At 33.0% G+C, this 17,011-nt stretch overlaps 1 protein-coding gene across 3 annotated transcripts in view; it reads right to left on the bottom strand.

Annotated features, from left to right (window-relative positions):
• The window catches only part of LOC117168974 (heterogeneous nuclear ribonucleoprotein L), a 303,882-nt gene that overhangs the window by 189,541 nt on the left and 97,330 nt on the right, over window positions 1–17,011 (bottom strand). The window lies entirely within an intron of this gene.

Raw genomic sequence — 17,011 nt, 5'->3', positions numbered from 1 at the left:
TTCTTAAATTTTCCAACAAAATTATATATTTGGCAAACTCACATCTTTGTCAAAAATAAAAAATGATTAGTACCTTTGTATTTTGTTATTGGCCATAATTTAGCGATGATCCCTTTTTTATTTGTATGCTTTAAACACATTGTGCTCAATGTTTAATTCCAAATTCAAAATATATTTAATTAATAAAAACATACACGGAGAAAAACATATCGCACAATGATATCGCAAAACCTCTATATCGAAATAAAGCGCAATATGATAACATACAAGTGGTTCTGGAGTTTTTTGGGATATTATAATGCACTAACATCGCCCAGGTGCGAATTCAGGTCGTAACCTAGAGCAGATGCGTTGGCCCAAAGTCGGACCGACTTTGGCCCGCTGTAGATCGGCAGCCAAAGTTGGGCCACCTTTTATATTTATAAGATACTCATGTCGGCCCAACCTAAACAGCCAACGTTGGAAGACAACGTGGGACCGATTGTTGGCCCAACTTAGGCCCGAACATGGACCAACCATCAGGGCAACTATGGAAAATCTTTCGTTAACGAGTAAAGCCGACTACTGGCCCAACTCTGGGCCAGTTTTAAAGAAGTTTAAAATATTTGAGAAGAAATAAAAAAAAAGCGAAAGAATTTTCAAGAGATTTTAGAGCCTTTAAAATACTTTTTATGCGTCCAGGAGATTTTTAGTGATTTTAAGGGATTTTGTGCCATAACACATTGTTCAAAAGGTCGATGATGAAATTCTTCGTTGGATAATTATCTATCTACAGGCCCCCATACTTTCCCGTCACATTTTTTCAAACCCTAAAAAATTATTCTAAAAACTCAAAAAAATGATTTTTCCCTCTTGCATTTTACATGGGAAACTTCAAGTCAAACCCGGCACCTGTTAAAATAAAAAAAAAAAATAAATAAAAAATCAGGGAATTTCTTTTTTCTGATTTGGAATAAAATGGGGGGGGGGGGTCGTTGCCCACTAGTATGAAAATGAATTTTGCCATGCATTTTTGGACCACCCTAATGTACAATGCATAAAGTCAATCGTAATTTAATTTTGGTTGCAATACTTGCTCATTTAAATGATCGAAGAAAAACTCGGGTTTACTTTGTAATAGAGTACAATTCTGGATTATATTTTTCCAGTAGTATTTTGATTCATGTAATCGTCATACTTACTCTCTCCATGCTATAAATTTGGATCAGAATTAACATCACTCTAAATAAGTAAACTCTGCAATTATCCGTATTAATCCTCAGATAAATGGCATGCACAAGGATAAATATAATGTCAAGTCCAGACAAGCGGCTAAATCCAACTCATAGTATGAAATATGTATATTTATTATCAGCATTGTTACTGATAAAACAAATACACAATCAGAAATCCAATATTTTATTTTGGCAAAAACCACATCGAGAGTACGGATTTTCACACGGGATCGGAAATGAAATTTAGTTCCAGGGTTGTTACAAAATCCCGATATCGAAATTCCCTAAGTTTTTCCTGACCATTTTTTTCTTGCCTGTTCTAAATTTGTTTTTTAAGTATAAAAAATGCCTTACGACCCAGGAGATCAATAATTTTAATGCAAAAAAAGGTGTATTAATAAATCTTTTTAAAATAATTTTAGTGACATTTATACACAATTTTATAAGGGTTTATCCACAAATCACATAAGACATACGTCAAATATATAAATTTTCAACGAAATAGTTGAGTTTTCATCTCAAAAACATACATATTGAAACAAAAATTGATGGATTAAATTTTCATTTAAATCAATTTTCAACAAAAAAGACAGGAATTTTTAGCAAGATACTTGAATTTTCAAACCAAAAGACAAATTTTCTGAAAAAAATCAGACAATTTTCAACAATATAAATGAATTTTTAACTAAAGAAATAGATTTTCAACACAAAACAGAATATTTAAATGTTCAGATAGAAAAATAAATTAAAAAAAAAAAAAATAATAACCAAATAGAATTAATTTTCAACCAACAAACATTTTTAATCAAATATTTCAAATTTTAAAGGAATTTTCAATCTAATAGTTCAACTTTCCACCAGATAAATTAATCCTGAACGAAAAACATGAATTAGCGAACAAAAATATTAATATTCTGCGACAAAAGACGAAATTTCAATAAAATATAGGAATTTTCAACCAAAGAGTTAAATTTTCTACTGAAGAAGATATATTTTTAACCAAACATTAGATAGCGAAATTTTCACTTTAAAAAAATTTGGAATAGAATAAAAATTTTTAACAAAATATGTAGTTAAATTTAGAACAAAAGAAAATTTCAATTATGATGAATCATCAACCAAAACAAGAAAATGAATGTTGAACAATGTAGCTCCAATCTTAACTAAGTAGTTAAATTTTCAACAAAAAAGTATGCATTCTCAACAAAAAGTATGGTAGTTCATATTTCAATACAATAATTCTAATTTTTAAGTAAATCCAGGTAAATTCAACTAAAAAATACCAATTTTCAACAAAATAACTGGATGAATCCTTAATCAAAATAGATAAATTTACAACCAAACAGCTGTGATCTTTGATAAAAAAAGATGCAATTTATACCAAAGTAGATGAATTTTCAACAAAGTAGTTGAATTTTCAGCAAAAAACGGCTTTTTAAGAAAATGATCCCCAGATCTGTAGCAACGTCGACTATGATATTACGGAATAATTTTCGGTACATGTAACCGGTCAAGTATAGTGCTACGGCTAGCATTACGGAATTTCTCGTAACGTTAACGAAAGAACGAAAGAAAAGGAGTTATTCTTTAAGAAATTTCCCTGACATTAGACAGATCGTTTGTTTAAAAATATCGCTCTTAAAAATTCTTCAGGAAATAATTGAACAGGCAAATAAGAATAGATGAATAGTTTGTGAATTTATGACGAAAAGCGTTTAGCACCAGGTAGTGTGTTTACCTGCAGCTGCCTGCTGAGAGAAATCTAGCAGAACACGCACGAGTGATGACATAGAGAATGGCTTCTTGCCAAAATCGCTTTTAGGCTTTGACTGACTTTAGATTCTGTCTTTCGTCCCAGCTGTTCTGAACTCGTGAAACCGAAAACGTTCTTTTTCCGCAATTCGAGTAAACGGATAAACATAGACCTAATCGTGCAGCTGTCGAACTTACTCTGAGTCCACTCTATCCTGGTTTAACCATTCCATCATATTGCCAATTTTTCAATCAAAACCGTCCAATTTTCTGTCATTAGAATAATTATAACCATATATCTTAGAAATTGAAATGAAAAAATGCAATTATAGGCAATAATTTTTTAGACAAGAGCTTCTAGTCTTGATTTAAAGCTAGCTCAAAATACTCAAATGAACGTGCCCAAGTGCGAATTTCCGGAGCTGAATACACGGCCCAGTGTTGGTCCAATTTTGGCAGCCAAAAGTCGGCTAAAGATATTGGGCCAATCTCGGCATTTTCATCGGCCCAGTGTTGAGCCAGTGATGGCAGCATATATTGGCTATTTATATTTGCCGATCCTCCACCGATGCTTGGCCCATTATCGGCACTTTATTGCGCCAAGTCTCACTTTTAGTACGGGGAACCATGTTTCACGAGGATCAACCAAACTCTGGCCCAGTGACGGCACATTACTGGGCCAAGTGTCACTTTTACCACGGGAAACCATGTTTTATTTAAATCGGCCCAGTGTTGAGCCAGTGCTGGTAGCCTATATTGGCTATTTATATTTGCCAACCCTGCACCGATGCTTGGCCCATCATCGGCACTTTATTGCGCCAAGTCTCATTTTTGGCACCTAAAAAACATATCTTACATAAAAAAAAATAAAAATTTTGTTGTTGAAAAATCGTCAAAGTTCACAATGAAACTTCTAAGCTGAAACTTTCTAAGCATGGATGAAGCAGATGCTACCTAAAAAAAATTCAATGATTTTTTAGCAGTTTTTAAATTAACTTCGGCATCCAGGTTGGTCCGATATTGGTACCCAGTGTTGGGCCGACAATGGCAGCCAAGTCAAGGCCATAGTTATCAATCCGGCAATGGCACGAATAATGGCAGCTAGGTTTGGTCCGATATTGGTACCCAGTGTTGAGCCGACAATGGCAGCCAAGCCTTGGTTGCCAAGTGCAGGCCATAGTTATCATTCCGTCATTAACACGATGATGGCAGTCGAGCTTCGGCAACATTTTTGCCGACTATGGGCCAATGCTGGGCCGTATGTGACTTCGCACTTGAGTGGTTGAGTAATTTATGATACAATAAGTGGATTCAAATACAGAATTGTCATTGAAACACCTAAATCCTCATTAATTGAGTCTTTAAATATTTTGAATCGAGGAGTACCATTTGCCGAGTCTAAATTGCAGACTTCGTATGTATAGAATGAGCTAAAATACCGGCGAACCATTAAATTGGAATGAAATCGAAACGACAAAGAAAACAATCAAGATCAACCCCCCCCCCCCCCCCCCCCCCCCTCCTCAGGAAAAGCGGACAAGCTGAACTTAACCATTACAAAGCGGAGCAGCTTCGATTTGTAAAGTCAATTTATTTATCCAAATTATAAAAAAGACCTATAGGGTTTTTCCGAATTACCTGCGCGAATTATTTTAAAATCCCGGTTTTCTCCTGGCCCATTGTTAATATTTCCCGGTTGCAAAAAAAGCATTTTTAAATTCTGATTTGGCGATCAGGAATTTTCAAAGTCTCATGAATTCGGGCATGAAACAGGCGTTTTTTTGTATATTCCTTTTTTATAAATCAGAATAAAAATTACTTTCCAAAATTCCCCTGTTCGGTGAGAATTTATTTACAAAATTTTTAATTATAATTCAAAAAATAGTAACTCTCTTCTTCCAAAATTTGAAAGAAGAAACTTTGAAATCATGATGAATTTTAACTTTGAATAGATATTATGTTTTAATTCCCTTCTAAATAAGAGTTAATTTTTTTCAATACCCTATCCCAAAGTCAAAATTATAATTCTTTACGGGACTTCCATGTCCCAATGGTTTTTGCAAGGAACCTTAAGAAAGTTACAGTGTTAATGTTTGTTGCATCCTTGCAACTGGGGTTCTTTGCTAAATCGAATTAATCTCTTTGCGGGTGCCTACTACCTAGTTCCATTATTAAGCAGGCTTAGCTCTATTTTCTCAACCAATCTCGTCTTAATCTCATTCGTTGGCGGTCTGCATGAAAAAGATATGAACTGATGCTGTAACTAGATGGCTCAACAACAATGTTTCTGGGTCTTGTTCTAAGAACAATATTCTGGCATGGTAGAAACGCTCTGCCTATTTCCCAAAGGAGCAATCCTATACTCGTATTCTAGAACCTTCGTGCATCCCACATGTTCCTACTGCAGTAATGTTTTGCACACACACACACGCGCGCGCGCGCATGCGAATGCATAGATATTCTATGGATGTTTGCATGTACAAGATACACGTGTACATAGCTGCATGTTACGAATTGAACTCACTCGTATGCATAACAACATTAGGAAAATTAAAATTTTCTATTTATAATTCATATAAATTTGCAGTTGGAATAAACCCATCAAAAAGTAGGTAATTGGAACTTAGATTAGGCACGTATATTGCATTAATGCTGAAAATCTACTCCAAAAAATTGCCTTTATTATGACTCTTCCAGTTCTTAAACAACTTAACGCAGCAAAGTTTTGACTTAGGTGAAAACTTGCATATCTCGTGCAAAGTTTAAATATTTGCTTTAGATTTTTTAAGCATTTCAAGTAGAACGCAGAATAATTGTGAAACGACCAAAATGGAATGATTTTTAATTGGAAAGCAAGCAATCTGGAAGCTTTCGTATTTAGGAACTAAATAATGTTTAGCATTCACAGAAAAAACGAAAGATAAAGTTCACATCGATTCCGAATAACCTTGCCAGATAAACTTTACATGAATCGAAGATGATTTCCTATTTTTAAACTTGCCTGCATAATCTTTCGCCTTATAATCGCTCCATTTTTATTCGAGGGGTGGCGACAATTACGACGCCAGCCCTGTCTATCGTCGTTTAACTTCATTTAATTGGAGATAAATGAGGATTCCAATATGTCAGTTGTTTTTGCACTTTATGCTAAATGGTATTAAATAAGTTCTAATTCGTCTACAATAGTGTAATTTGTTTCGGAAGAAATATATCAGTAAGCACAATTTATTCTTTTTCCTGTTGCTGATTGTACATGTTTCATTGAAATTTGCTCACTTGAGCGTGACTCAGTAGACGAGATTAAAATTATTCTCCTAACCTCCTTGAAACTTTCACCAAAATATGTTTCATTTTTAACCGTTGCAAGTCTTACCTGCAACAAATTTAAACTTTTTTTCTTCTGTGATTGTTTTATACCTGGTGTCCCGATTTATAGCTCGAATTCATTTATACTTTGCCGTTTTTACATTTCTACTAAGGACGCCGTAGCATACAATAGCGTTTAGTCCATCGTAGAATAAACTTTCGCCAAAACAACATGTAAACTTTAACAGCTGGAAATTTTACATGCAACAAAATTTAACTTTAGTTTTTTCTGTGTTTTCATCAATGTCTAATTGAACAAAATTTAGCTAGTTACTACCCTAAATACCTGTGAATGCTCACACGATTAGAGACATGGTTAAAAATTATTCCATGAAAAGGAAAAAAAATAAGACCATATAAAAAACGAAAACATATAAAAATGTGTGCTATTTAGTAGAACAGTATTCATAAAAAAACTCTATTTTGACTAATTTTCACATTTCCAGTATCTCCATATTATTTCACGCGTTAAGTTTTTCAAGTTTATTTTTGTTATAGCTATCTTTATAAATGCTAGTAAAATTTATGAAGAGCAGATCTTTCAATGTTTTCCAATCTTTTTCTTAAATAATTTAGATTAAAAACAGTTTTTAAGATATATCCTGTTCAAAATGAGCTCGAAAAAAAGTCTTAAATATTTTAGGAGATGCAAGCTCCCGTGTGGAAATAACCCCATTTGGCCCTATTACAAGTTGGGCACTAATCGGGGGCTAGTCGGGTTGTTAAGGGCCTGGTCGGTGGTTGGTAAGGGGCTGGTCGGGCCTTTTCGTTCACTAATTTCCGTGCGGGTAATCTTCAGGCTCTGTTCGGGAGCTAGTGGGGCTCTGGTCGGGTTATTCTTATGTTTGAATATTCGGCGAGGTCTTATCAAATGAGGTAGTACCTAAAAAAGCGTAATGATTTTTTTATTCTAAAACACTAAGAATATATTTAAAAATAATTTTAAAAATTTTTCAGTTTTCAGAAGGTGCCTGATCTTACAATTTTTTCGTTTCCATAAGAAAAAGTTTGTAAGTTCAAACACGACTTACGTATTTAAAATGTATTTTTTTTTCAAAGAAGTTCTCATTTATTACCCATATAATAAATTCTTTTAAAAAAGTAAATACGATTCTCCCGAAGAAAATAGTCTTCACGATGATTTCCAAAGACCGATATATCGACTGTATTCTACTTTGCGAGTGTTGTTTCTTCAGATATACCTATTTACACAGAAATATAAGGCGCTGTAGCAAAGTAAAACACAGTTGATATAAACACTCTGTCTTTGGAAATATTCGTTGAAACTACAATGTCAAAATTTTCTGGGATTTTCCCCACTATCTAGTGGGGGGAAATCCACATTTTCGTTGGGGAAAATCACTTTCCCCAAGATTTAGGGAAATGTTTCTAAAATTTCTTATAACTCACTAACAAATTAGAGAAAATTCCCTAAAATTTAGAAAATTAGAGAATACCTACAATTTTTGGGGAAATTTCCCTTAACTTAGGGTACCTTATATGAAAGTTTTGGAATATTCCCTACAATTTGGGGAATTTAGTGATACCCACTAAATTTAGGGAATCGTTCCAAAACGAATGTTTAATTTGCCGCGTAGGTCGGGTAAATTTTCTAAAAATGCTTGAGTATTTCTGTATGGTCACGAAGATATTTTGCTCTAAAATATTCGATAAACTAGCACAATATTTTGAATAATTTTACAGCGTTTTTTGGAGAAAGGATTTATTGATGTTTAATTATTTTCAAACATTTTTAATAAATAAATATTAAGTTATAATTTTGTATGGAAATCAACTTTTTATAAAAACAACGATCAAAATCTACGAAAAGACGTAATCTTATTTTTTGTAGTATTTTTTAGAAAATTACGAATTTCTAGGAACATTGATAAATACCTTTATATGGAATTTTAAGAAATTGCATATTGAAAAAGATACATATAGCTGTAGGTGAAAAGTGCCCGCCGGAAGTCATAAGACTCTAAATTTGTATAGATGTTTATTTTTAACTTGATCTTAAAGGTTTGCCATATGTAAATAAAGTTTAATCCTTCATGTAGTTGAAATTGGAATGAGAAAAAGTTTTTAGATAATCAGTGAGGAGTAGTATACTATAGTAGTAAACTATTCAGCACGGTACAGTTCAGATTTCGCTACCACCTTAATTTTAGTCTTGTGGTTCTGGACTGGTAGCTCTAAAGAAAATCCGCAAGGGCGCGACGTGCCGCCTTGCGCGCAACAGAAATGACGAGTCGAGTGTTTTAAGACAGCAATCCACACGCAATAAAGCGTAATTACCTGGGGCAGAGACTACCATGACCAACATGGCTGTTCCTTCATAGCGAAGCTCTTCCATTTCTGCGTTCCAGCTGAAGTTGTTTTTTAAAAATTAATATTCCACAAATTTTGAAAAATGTTTTTACATAAATGTATGCATTTTCAAGGGTAGGATATATCCCCTATTAGATCTTGGAAGTTAGCGTCAACACAATTTTGGGGAAAATTTCCAAAGAAACTTTTTACAGTGTAATTACTTCGGAACAATTGTATTATCATATGACCCCTACTAGTACCCATTAAGGCTCCGACCAGGATAAGTCGGGTCAACTGACTAGCCCCCGACTAATCTACCGTGACGCTACTGGTTGGAAACCAGACTAGTTCCTCATTTGAATTTCTACACGGGATACTTCGTTGTATATTTAGGTTTCTCACTGATTGATCTATTAAAAATCAAATAAGGATCATTCCACATATATTGAATTACGCTTTGGAAATTGTAGAAATTGAGAACGAAGTCGTATTCAGCACAAAGTCCGTAAGCAATGTGATATTTTGTTTAGCGAACAAGTGTACATAAGCCTAAATTAATTCTTTAAAAAAATGATTTTTAGATTTCCTAATCAAAAATAGCTCGTAAGAAGAAACCAAATAAGTTGTCTGTAGAACGTGCAAGTTCGCAGATAAATAAGAGGAATTCTATCGGCAAATGCACTTTTCCTGTTTATTTTCGCCCAGGAAGAAATATGACTAAAACAATTGGTTTGCGTGGATAATCCGATTGAGGTCGTATTTCATTGGAGCATCGCATGAGGGTTTAACGTGGGCTCTTCTCAAATCTCAACACTGACCTACCTCACACATAAAAAAGCTTTCAAATGATGCGAGTTAAAAATTAGTTTCGCCTTTACTAAGAGAAGAAATATTCACAAAAACGAGAAGTGTATTTTTTCTGCAAATACAGTGGTATATTTAACGGGTTTAGTGTACACATGACTTAATTTATTGTCAATTTATTAAATCGAATAAAAGAGAAGAAAAATTTTATTTAAATAGTATTTTTTAAGAAAAATGCAATAATATTAGCCTCAAAAAAGGGTAACTTTTTAGTAGCTACGAATAAAAAACAGTTTGAAATTGTTGCGATTTTCCTGGGCTTTTTGCGACAATATTTTTTCCTCCGGCCAACTTAAAAATGTCTTTTTGTAAATTTCTTAAGAAGATACTTTGCAAAATTAGTACGTAATCAAATTTTTTCTTCAAATATAATTAAAATCGAATGTAATGAACATTTTTCAATGTCTTTGGGATGATTGGAAAGGTAAATTTCTAAAAAATCGCATGAAATTACTACCATATTATTGTGAAAAACTTTGATTAGATTGCATGGTGCAATATATTTAACCCTTGCTTGCCACACTTCTTTTGAGTAACACGCTTGCCATCTGGGGTCCGTATGGACCCCAGCGTAGAAAATTGTTAATAAAAACAAAAATACTCGATAGATTTACTTTAAAACTTTTTTTTAACTTCTTATAAAAATTACTGTTTTTACAAAAGAAAACTTGTTTTTTTTTTTTAATTTTGTTGTAAAAGGAGCTAAACATTTGGGGTTGTCTTCTTCTAGTATGCCACTATGATAAAAAAATAGTATTCAATTATCTATCGTAAAAAACATATTTATTTTGAGAAATGAAGGTTGGAATTTCGCGAAAAAATCTACTTTGCATTTTCATTCAAAAATCAGTTTATTAGAGCACACGAAAATATAAAATCATACAAAATTTTGTTTGTAATTTGAAAATCAGATAATTACTTACAAAAAATATTAAAATTAATTTAAATATCGACACAATCATTATACATGATAACACTGCATAGCACAAGCGGGACGTTGACATGATGAGCAAGCACTTCGTGTTTTTTTATCATCTTTCCTCTTGAATAGAAGACATCGTTTATAGATGTTAAAAAATAAAATCAAATCGTTCGTAATAGAGCTTACACGATTTATTTTTAATTTTTATGCGATTATATACTGAAAAAAATATTCACGGCACAAAATCAATTTTGAACGTTCTTGCCACACTGGGGACGATATGGCCCCCAGGCAAATTTTAACGGCTGCCACAGACAACCAAACTTTAATGCTGTAGGTCTTAAATTATAGATATGGGCGATTGCACAAAAATAGGGCAACTTTAGGATATAATTGGTCTTAATCATTTTTAAGGTCCTACTAGGTTCCTATGTGGTTTATATGGTAGGTGACTAATTTATTACACCATATCTAAAAGGGCCAGTCACTTAATTTAGTATTTTAGGAGAAATTTAAGATTTTCTAAATGATGGAATCTAGGGACTGACAATTACGGCTAGGAACTGATGATCAACTATAACTATAGTAATAAAACAAGTTGAAATATGTTGTAATATGTTTATTTGCCACGTACGTTAAGACAATCATATTATAATATTGAAATAGAAAAAAGCAAAGTAATAATATTGTTTTTAAATTATAATCAGTCATTTATTTTCATCAAAGCCTCACAAAGCTTTAGGCTTTATATTTATAATTAAAAATTTTAGTGAATCCAACAAGTACCGTTTCTGTTCTTTAACACAATTGCGTGTGATGCATTCTTTTTTCCCTGCAGCATTACGACTGTTGCTATCGTCTTCATAAAATTTCTGAATCAATGTAACTACTCTCTTCTTCCTAGCTTTAATTTTCTCTTCAGAATCTTTGCATCGTTGTCGATTTACCTTTTTGTAAGTCATGGATTAATTATCAAGTCGACATTGTTTATTCTTTCCAGCAGTTGGGCCAGACATGCTTGTATAACAAACAAACTTATTTCACTTTTTTAATATAAGTTCGAAGTGAAAATGAAATGTACGTTAGTCCCTAGTTGTACTCAGAGTAAGGTACTGACGATGTAGGGACTGACGATTTAGCTAAGAAATTAAACAATACGCTGCTTTAAATTAAATAATCACTATTCTGACGTTTTCTATTGAACTAGACTATCAAACTATTAATAATTAATTCTCATAAAAAACAAAAAAGTTAATTATTGATAAAATTACTTACCTAGGGACTGACAAAGTGAGTGGCAAAACACGTGCACTCCCTACATCTATCACGATAGCACTGTTTCAAAAAAGGGCGGACACAAAGTGATTGGTTCCTGAAGATAACTACTCGTATTCTAGTTAATTTGTTATTCACTGAATGAATTTTAAAATGTAGGCATTCAGATACTATAGCCCGACGCAAGGGCACTACTAAGGACTGACGTTTGGAGCATTTAGGAAAGAATATTTTTGAAAACCGTTTATTTATATTTAAGAATAAATTAGGTTTATACGAACAATCATTTTTAAAATTTTACTTAGTATACTTAAAATAAAAAAATTAACCGTATATTTATGAGAAAAATGCCGAGGACATAGAGTTGCCCTATTTTTATAGAATCACCCATATACTGATGAACCATGAAGGGCTGTGACTTAAAGCCCGCTGATCTTGAGTTAAGGTACTCAAATTTCAGCTAGAAAAGGTGCTAGGGTCCATGTGGACACCCAGTGGCAAGCAAGGGTTAAAGCTGGAACAAAATTTTGGATAATTTTAAATATTTTTTACTGCTGATGAAAGAATTATTTATATAAAATATATGAAACAAGAAATCATGAGGTTTCTCTCAAAATTATCGTAAAAATGATATTTATTTCAATTTTTCACACTTTCATGTATCCAATTTTCAAAATGTTTATGATATTAGATTATATTTCAAATTAAAGAACACATTGTAATTTACACTACTTTTATAATATCTTCTTAAAACATTGGCAAGATGCCTTCATGCTGGCTTATTTTATAAAGAATCCTGAAAATATTATCTCTCATATAAATAACACCTAAAGAAAGCAATCATCGAAAAATTTTGATTGTCTAGTATAGCGTACATGATGCGTGAAGTAATCCGATTTTACTATCTGATTCTCAACTAAATAATAAAAAAAAGCTAAAGTAGAAATTTTCCCAGTTTTTTCCGTTTTCTCGGTCCGCTAGAAATCTGGGATTAATCAAATTTTTTAAGAGTAACGTTCTCAACTCTGTGGTATAAAGTCTTATGTACTAACTTTAGCTCAGGTATTTGTTTACTTTCTGTGCGAGAAAGGGTGATGCTGCTTTGTTACTTACGTACCTAACTTTATTTTCTTGACTGCAAAACTTAATTCCACAATACGGAACGGTTTGGCCACGAAAACCACCAGAATCGTAACTAAAATTCATCGAAATATGGAAAATTCAATACTAAAATTCTTCACATAATCTAACATACGTTAAGAATAAAATTAAAGCATTTCAAATCAAGTTAAGTTAACGAACAAAATCTCCTAAAAACTTCTAATGAATCTTAGTCAAATATTTACGATTTAGGAGAAAAACTAGTGACTTCCTTTTGGAAATTATCCAAAAAGGTTCCGCCTGTATAGTGTAGGCCTGTATAGTTCGAAATAAAAAAGTGGGAAATGGAAAATTAACTTTATTTCTTAAGAAAAATTTACAGTTTTCTAACATAATGTTTTCAAAGTATAAAAAATGAACTTCAACGTTTATTTAAAATGTTATCCTTTAATCTATACATTATCAATAATTCTATTTCAATCTTTTTTTTTCATTTTTCCACTTAAATATTAACTGAATTAATGGAACACAATAAAAAAAATAATACATACTTCTTTTTAAGCCTTTTTGTGCAATTTTGTTGCACAAATTGATTTTTTAAGTTTTATGTTTTTTTTTTAAATGTACTTTCAAATATTTAAAAAATAGAGACATTAAGCCATATACCCTGTACCGTTCTCTAGATTTTGGTTTATTCACCGTTTTCAAAGGTTCGTTTCTTGGTCAACCAAAAAAATAGTATTTTTGGTTGAAAGTTCATTCTTTTTGGTTGATAAGTCTACTGTAAATTATTGATTAAAAATTCGCTTTTTGTTTATATTTTTGTTAAAAATCATATTACAGTGAAACACTTCAATAGCCCTCCCTTCTATAGCCATTCCGACAATTGAAGCCGCGCCGTAGGTAGGTATAACAGTAACTGCGCGGAGTCCGCGGTTGTCACTCAGGCGAGCAGTCAAGTGTGAACAAACAAAAGCGGATCGGGCTACAATGAGTTAGTTCAAACTCAAGGTCAGCCCCAAAATCGGCGCTAAAAAGAGTTTCACTGTATTTAGTTCGCAATTGAATTATTCTGCTGAAAATTCCATAATTTGGTTAAACAGTTACGTATTGGTTGCTAATGCAACTGTTTCGTAGAAATTCGTCATTTACTAGGCAGTCAAATGACGCCTGTCAAAACTTCAGCCATTTATGTTTACGTATTTACAAGTTACAGCACTGAGAAGCGACTAACCTCCGAGTTTTTTTTAATATGGAAAAATCTGAGTTTCGAGTATTGATCAAACACTACTATCTTCGCAAGAAAACGATATCCGAGACCAAGGCCAAGCTGGATAAGTATTACCCGGACTCTGCACCGTCGATTGGAACGATTCATAAGTGGTTTACCGAGTTTCGTTGTGGCCGTACGAACACAGTTGATGCTGAACGATCTGGGCGCCCAAAAGAGGTCGAAAAAATCCATGATATGATGTTGAATTACCCCAAAGTGAAATTGAGAGAGGTAGCTAATGCTGTAGGCATATCATTGGAACGTGTGGGCAATATCGTGCATTCAGTTTTGGGCATGAAGAAGCTCTGCACGCGATGGGTGCTGCGTTTGCTCACAGTGGACCAAAAACGAATTCGTCTGACAACTTCCCAGCAGAATTTGGCATTATTTTCGCGTAAGCCGACCGAGTTTTTGCGCCGATTCATAACTATGGATGAAACCTGGATCCACTACTACACTCCTGAGTGAACACAACAGGCAAAACAGTGGGTTCCACCGGGCCAAAGTGCTCCGAAGCGTCCAAAAACGCAACAATGGGTCGGAAAGGTTATGGCCTCCGTATTTTAGGATGCACATATCATAATATTCGTGGACTATCTTGAAAAAGGTAAAACCATAACCGGAGCATACTATTTATCATTATTGGACCGATTGAAAATCGAAATCGCCGAAAAACGACCGCATTTGAAGAAGAAAAAACAACTTTATCATCACGACAATGCGCCTGTTCATTCATGCTTAGTTGTACAAGCAAAATTGCATGAAATCGGCTTCGAATTGGTTCCTCAGCCATCGTATTCACCAGACCTGGCCCCCAGCGACTATTACTTGTTCCCTAATCTGAAGAGATGGCTCACCGGTAAGTGTTTTTATTCAAATGAGGAGCTCATAGCTGAAACTGAGGTGTATTTTGGAGACCTTCCGATCGAATACTTTTCGGACGGTATCAAAAAGATAGAAAATCGTTGGACTCGCTGTATCGACCATTTTCAGGGACTTATCAGACTGCCTAGTAGCTTAAAAATCCAAGAATCCAATTTATATGTTTTTCTTTCTTGACTAAAAATTTTTTTTGTTCCTTGAAAATTCAACCATATTGTTGAAAATTTATATTTTTGGCTTGAAAATGTTCTCTTTCTGTAGAAATTTCACATTTTGTCGTTCAAACTGCAACTTTAGTTACATTTTACTTTAGTTGAGGATTAAAGTATTTTGATGAAAATTCGTTTTCCTTAATTAAATCCAACTGTGCTTTATTTGAAAATAAAATCTTTTTTTTTTAATATCAACTCTTAAATTTATTGATGAAAATATTCATTTTTTGTGCGGAAAATTCAACTAATTGGTTATAAATTGAACTACTTCCTTAAGAGATGTTTTTTTGCTAATAATTCAAAATTTTTGTTGAAATCTGGTTTCTACTTTTTTTCTTAAATTGAAAAATTTAGTAGAAACATTACCTATTTGGTGCAAGTTAACTATTACAAAAAAAATGCCTTTTTATGAATTGAAAATTAATTATCGTAAGTGACAAGTTATCTGCTCCATTTTTGATTAAAAACTTTTTTTTTAGTTTAATAATTCAACTATTTAGTTAAAACAATGTAAAACGGAAAAAATATGAATTAAAAATTAATCAAACAAAATATGGACTAATAACACATCCAATGTTTAAACTATTTAGTAGAGAATTCGTATTTTTGGTAAAGAATTGATCTTCGTTGAAAATTCAACTATCTGGTTAGAAATTAACTTATTTTGTTGAAAAATCGCTTTTTATTGTAGGAAATTAACCTTCTTGGTTAAAAATTCAACTACTTGGTTAGAAATTTATCTATTGGGTTGAAAATGCAACTGCTTTCTTGAAAGCTATTCTTTTTAGAAAAAATGCTGTTGTTTGATTTAAAATGTATCTGTTTTGGTTAAGGATTCAACTATTTTATTGAAAATTTGCCTTTCTTGCTTTAATTTAACTGTTTTTAATAAAAGGCGAACATATTTTTTTCTTAAAAATATGAAGTATTACATTTTTTGTTAAGAATTCATCTTTTTTCGTCGAAAATTAAAAAATTTGGTTGAGCCATTTTGTTCATTTATAAGAAACAACAAAATTTTACCAAATTTACGAACTCTAGCAAAGGGGGGTACATGGTTAAGATTAGTTGAAATGGTAGACATATTCTTTTAGCCATTTAACGAAGAAGTTGAAAAATATTATTCAATTTATAGTGAAGAAATAGTGGTATTAGCAGACAATTGTGAGAAAATAGTGCCTTTAGGGTCATTTTTCGAAATAGTAACAACAAATGGCCATTGCTAAAAAAATGGACAAATAATGTCAATAGTTAGGTGAGTTCGAGACCTGTGCCAGGAATTGTTTGTACCGAAGTAACGCCTGAATGATGGTATTTCGATCGATATACCGCTTTCTGCAAGCGTAATATATTTTGATCTCATTCCCCATGTACAGGGCAGGTGATTTACATGAGAGAATAATCAATTGCGTTTTGCATAACTTCCATTCGTTAGCTTGAGTTCGACGAACTATGATTCTACCTTGGGAAAATTTAATGGCATTTGCAGAAATTATATACCATCCAAGAAAGCTTAAGATAAAGAGTTAAGAGAAATCTATTAAAAAGAGACCCAAGAAAGCAAAACAAACGCGAATCAAAATTGAGAACCTACAGAAACCGGATGTGCGAATAGATTTCCAAAATAAGATAATCGAAAGCATAGATAGGGCAACATGGGAGGGCCGTATAAAAAACAAAGATTTAGAGGGCGCCTGGACAATGTTACGGGATATCCTTGTTAGATGCACGATCTAAGTGTGTGGTACCGCAGTTGTAGGAAGAATGTCTGGTGATGCGTGGTGGAATGATGAAATTCAGGCTGCCCAAAAAGCAAAAAGAGAAGCGTACAAGAGAA

The sequence above is a fragment of the Belonocnema kinseyi genome, chromosome 3 (genome assembly GCF_010883055.1).
Source record: "Belonocnema kinseyi isolate 2016_QV_RU_SX_M_011 chromosome 3, B_treatae_v1, whole genome shotgun sequence".
NCBI lineage: Eukaryota > Metazoa > Arthropoda > Insecta > Hymenoptera > Cynipidae > Belonocnema > Belonocnema kinseyi.
The sequence above is the reverse complement of the archived record's forward strand: the minus strand, read 5'-3'. Positions and strand labels throughout refer to the sequence as shown.